Source organism: Pleurodeles waltl, chromosome 6 (genome assembly GCF_031143425.1).
Source record: "Pleurodeles waltl isolate 20211129_DDA chromosome 6, aPleWal1.hap1.20221129, whole genome shotgun sequence".
Taxonomy (NCBI): Eukaryota; Metazoa; Chordata; class Amphibia; order Caudata; family Salamandridae; genus Pleurodeles; species Pleurodeles waltl.
In genome coordinates, this window is record NC_090445.1 from 1,235,074,406 (window position 1) to 1,235,080,405 (window position 6,000).

Below are 6,000 nucleotides of genomic sequence, written 5' to 3' on the forward strand. Positions count from 1 at the left end.
CCTTTGCACTATTCAGAGACTAATGAATGTCTATGTTTTCACTTTCATGCAGGGCGACTGATTGACCAATTGACGGTGACGAATAGCCCTCGCTCAGTAAGTGACTTCCCAGCACTTATTCCTGCTTATATAAATAGGAGAAGTAGTTGTTACGGTCCTGATGAAACGTCAAGGGATAATTTTTTGCCCTTGGAAACGCGAAACATGTTGACCAGATTATGTTAAGACTAGGTTCACTACCTTTTTCCTTTCCATGGTGTGCAGTAGGACATTATTCCCCGCATTCACTCCCCCTGTTTCCTTTTTAATCTTGGCCTGATCCTTTCCCTGAGTTAATAAATTATGATGCTTAGGGCTCAGAGCCAATTTTAACTCACTTGTCTCTCCTACTTTACTCTTTCTCCTAGTCAGTATTTTCTGCAGACCTAACTATATCTGCTATACAATCTTCGGTTGAGTACCACCACCATGTTTGGGGTGGCCCGCCAGACATTGCAGTACCGGTCTGACGAAGAGATTGCCCAGTGATGAAGCTTGACATCCTAGTGGATGTTTGAGGGCTCTCCTGAAACTACTGACTCTTCTTTACCCTGCTTGTATATGTTTTGGAACAGTGTACTATTTCTATTTATACATTAAAGTCTTGGGAGACGTACACTGGACCATAAATCTCCCAGTCCCTCTCTTTTCTGATAGGCGTGCTGGAGCAGTCAGTGGTCGATCCTTGGCAGAAGTCGAAGAGGGAGATGCAGAGGAACTCTGGTGAGCTCTTGCATTCGTTATCTGACGAGAAACCCACAGGCGAGACCCTAAATAACCCTCAGAGGAGGGTTGGCCACCTAGCCAGGTAAGCACTGGCCACTTAGAGGCCTAAATTGTGCCCTGACACCTCTGCATTCAAGATGGCAGAGGTCTGGGACACACTGGAGGAGCTCTGGGCACCACCCCTGGGGTGGTGATGGACAGGGGAGTGGTCACTCCCCTTTCCATTGTCCAGTTTCGTGCCAGAGCAGGGGCTGGGGGATCCCTGAACCGGTGTAGACTGGCTTATGAAAGGAGGGCACCATCTGTGCCCTTCAAAGCATTTCCAGAGGCTTGGGGAGGCTACTCCTCCCCAGCCCTTAACACCTATTTCCAAAGGGAGAGGGTGTAACACCCTCTCTCAGAGGAAATTGTTTGTTCTGCCTTCCTGGGACTAGGCTGTCCAGGCCCCAGGGGGGCAGAAACCTGTCTGAGGGTTGGCAGCAGCTGTAGCTGCAGTGAAACCCCAGAGAGCTAGTTTAGCAGTACCCAGGGTCCATGCTGGAGCCCCGTGGATGCATGGGTTTGGCACCCCAATACCAGATTTGGCATGGGGGGACGATTCCATGATCTTAGACATGTTACATGGCCATATTCCATGTTGAAGGTACATTTAGATATTGACCTATATGTAGTGCACCCGTGTAATGGTGTCCCCGCACTCACAAAGTCCGGGGAAATTGCCCTGAACTATGGGGGGGTACCTTGGCTAGTGCCAGGGTGCCCTCACACTTAGGCCCATATTTATACTTTTTTAGTGCCGCGTTTGCGCCGCTTTTGGACGCAAAAACGGCGCAAACTTGCAAAATACAATTGTATTTTGTAAGTTTGCACCGTTTTTGCGTCAAAAAGCGGTGCAAGCGTGGCGCTAAAAAAGTATAAATATGGGCCTTAGTAACTTTGCACCTAACCTTCACCAAGTGAGAGTTAGACATATAGGTGACTTATATGTTACTTAAGTGCAGTGTAAACTGGTTGTGAAATAACGTGGACGTTATTTCACTTACACTGTAGTGGCAGACCTGTGTAAGAATTGTCTGAGCTCCATATTGGTGGCAAAAGAAATGCTGCAGCCCATAGTGATTTCCTGGAACTCCAATACCCTGGGTACCTAGGTACCATATACTAGGGAATTATAAGGGTGTTCCATTGTGCCAATCAGAATTGGTGAAAATGGTCACTACCCTGCAGTGACAATTTTACAAGCAGAAAGAGCATAAGCACTGAGGTTCTGGTTAGCAGAGCCTCAGTGATACAGTTAGGCACCACACAGGGAACACATTCAGGCCACAAACTAAGAGCACTGGGGTCCCGGCTAGCACGATCATAGTGAGACAGGCAAAAACAAACTGATACATAAGTAAAAATGGGGGTAACATGCCAGGTAAGATGGTACTTTCCTACATATAGCCAGTATTCCAACCTGCAAAAGACCATGACAGAGAGTATCATCAGGATGGAAGGCATGGAGCTACATAAAGCACATATGCAGCTCATAGATGTCATGCCCATTGTAGAATACTTCCTAAGCAGGGGTCCCCAGATATTACCTATACATCACCAGTCACAGATTATTCTACACAAATCACTTTAGCTGCCATCTGTCATGTACAACCCTCAATTCTGTAATCATTCACCAATGGCTAATGACTATGAATGCCTCAAGCCATGGGTAGCAGAAGCACATAGTTAAATACCACAGTCAGTGGGTTGAATGACATGAGAACAGAAGAATGCAGCGAACATAGCTCAATACTGGTCTGTATATTTTAGAAGTGAATGTGGGAAACTGCAGTGAGTACACCTTTTAGAGTTGAGACACTTTTTTCTGTGCACCTTACTTTCAATCAGTCAGCTCCCCCAACACACACATAGTGATAGGACCATATTACATCCCCAGTGATGAGTCCACTCAGGAGGACTATGGTCAGCAATTAATGTAGATATACAGCACTTGCAAACCCACACTCAACATGCCTATATGTCACTGGAAGAACTGATTGATGAGCTCAGTCCTAGAGTCAGCTGCACCTTCCTCCTCTGCCTCCTCATCACTTGCCATGTCAGCATTACCAGCCACTGGTCCAGCTGCCTCGCCCTCATCAGCTAGCAATGGTATCTGACGTCTCAAGGCAAGGTTGTGGAGCAGCAGTAGGCTACTATTTTCTGGCAAACCTTTTGGGATGAGTAGAGGAGGGCACCTCCAGATAGGTCCAGCCATCTGAATCTGGCCTTCCGGAGGCCAAATGTTCTTTTAATTACACGCCTCCTCCTCCCATGAGCCTCATTGAACTGGAGTTCGCTTTCCGTGGCAGGGTACCTCACTTGTGTCAACAGCAGGAAAGGTTAGGATAGCCAAAGTCACCTGTGAGAATATATGTAGGACCAGTGAAACGACTGGTATAGTGCCAGGGAAGAATGTGATGACGGATGCCATAACACTGAATCACCTTCATATACATACATACCAAGGAGCCAGGCCCTCTCTGTTTAGCCGTGACATCATGTGTGGGACATTGCTATTCCTCAAAATGTAAGAGTCATGCACAGATCCTGGAAACTTAGCTGTGACTTGTGATATGAACTGGTCTGCCAGAAACACCACCTGAACATTTATGGTGTGGTAGTTCTTTTTGTTCCTATACACCTGTTCATTGGCACTGGGAGGGACCAGGGCTATATGAGTGCCATCAGTGGCCCCCATTTACATGAGGGATGTCTCCCATATCATAAAGGTCTGCCTTCACATAGGTCAAATCTGAATGTTGGAGGAACCTGATGTAGCTGTTTAGGTGTTTCAACAATGCACACAGTACATCCTTCAACACAAGACTGAACATGGGCTGAGACATCCCTGCTGTCAAGCCCACTGTATTCTAAAAGGAGCCTGTGGCAAGGCAATATAGCACTGACAGTATTTGTACTGTGGGAGGGATGCAATAGGGATTGCATATGGCTGGCAAGAGATCTGGCTCTGTGTACATAGATCCATGATGGTCTGACGATTCAGATTATAGGTCTGGATGACATGCCTGTCCTCCATGGTTGTAAGGTCAACTAGTGGACGGTACACTGGTGGTTGGCTCAATCTCCTCATGGCAGGATATCTAGGTAGAGAGGAGAGAATGTACATTGAGAAAAGCATTTGACACATGTAATCAGGACATGTCAAAATAGCACACACCTAACACTGTAGGACATGAGTAGCACTGCTGACATATAGTATTACAACACTGCTGAAGTGCTTTTGACCCTATCCTTGCAGCCCATTGCTGTACATGTAAGTCGCAGAGGACACATATCACATGTGTAATGTACTACATGTGGCAGACTGAGCTGTCCTGCACTGATCATACTGCCATATCACATCACTGTGTCCTGCATGTCACATTTATTTGCATTACCATGATGGCACAACATAGGCTTACTCTGCCATTTGGGCGAATATGTGTATGGCGCACTTATTTTGGCACATCGATCCATTACATGTGCACAAAATGGCAGCCGGCTGTCCTGCTGCACTGGACAGTTGGAAGTGACCTAAGTCCGCCGGCTTAACCGCCGTGCTACTTGTCATTGGTTAACACTGCTGCCTGTGGAGGACTGGGGCCAATGACGATGACCACCGGCGGTGATGGTCCTTTACGTGGTGGCCGTGACTGCTATTTTCTGCAGCCTTGCTCACCTGGCTCCTGACACTGTTGCTAGCAAGACCTCCACAACCTGAGCTGCTGTGTACTGTCTCTGGGAGCCATCATGCCACGCCCTGAAGGTGATAAGGCTCCAGCCTTCACCCCAGAAGAGCTGGAGAGGCTTCTGGAGGAGGTCCTACCCCTATATGAACAGCTATATGGGGCACCAGTGGAGCAGGTGAGTCCATAGTCATGTGTGATTGGGGTTGAGTGTGAAGGTGAATCGGGCAAGTGTACCGGTGTTGGGGTATATACATGCAGAGGGCATAAAGTGAAGGTGTGTGAGCAGAGAGGATTGGTATGTGTGGGTACTTGGTGAGTTAGATGTGTATAGGCCACTCCTGTTGGTATAGTGCCAGTGTACATAACTTTCTCCTTTTGTCTGTGTCATCCATGCAGGTGGACACCCATCAGAAGAAAGGGATCTGGTGTGCCATCGCCAAGCAAGTGTGGTCCCTGGAGGTCCACAGCAGGCGGAGCACCAATTGTCACAAGCGGTGGGAGGGCCTGAGACGCTGGGCCCGGAAGACCGCAGAGGCCCAGCTAGGCATGTCCTCCCAACGAGGGAGGGGTGCCCATCCGACCCTGCCCCCCCCAATGGCCTGCATTTTGGCAGCAGCCTACCCTTAGGTGGATGGGCGTTTAAGGGCAGCACAGCAGCCACAAAGGGGGTAAGTACTGACTGTATCCTGGGACTAGGCTTAGGTTGTATGGGATTAGCTGCCTCACTGTAGCTTATGTGACACTGTAGTCAATGCAACATATATGAAGACTAGTGGGAATGGGTAGTAACCACCCGGGCTCAGTATAAGTTATACATGTGTTTAGATGGTTGTTGTCAGTGGATGTACATCTCCCATATCAAGACATCTCCATGTCTGCATTGTGGAGATGGCCTAATGACATTGGCACATGTATGACTCCATCCTGCCTTTTCTATGGATGTGAGCTTGTGTATTACCCTACCCATTGAGTATGACCTGCTCCATCCATCTGCATTTGAGTATTTGTGGCTCTAATGGTGTTAGTCCACTCCCATCTGTATAGCATACCTGGATAAGCAACTGTCTGATTCCTATTTTATCTCAGGGACTGTATACATCAAGTACTGGTATTTGTATTGACTCCATGTGAGGCAGCCATTATATTTCCACCACAGATATGGCCTGGATAGGACTGGACGAATGCCTTGATACTTGTATCTCAATATATTGGTCATCTGCTATCTATAGGGTATATGAAGGTTGCTAAAGTAGGACACTTTGAAATGTTTGTTTAATGTGGTCTGGTAGCAATCATCATGCATTTCTAAGTGCTAGACTTGTGAGGATAAAACCTTGAACCTAATGGGACTAGAGGTGGTAAGTGCCTAGGCAGAACTCATCATTGTCAATATGTAATGTAAATACTGTGTATGAAAATGCCTTAGCAATTACAGTGCAACATAGTTTAGTTGCTGCCTACATCATGTCTTAATGATTACTTAGGGGCACATCCGATAGAGTGG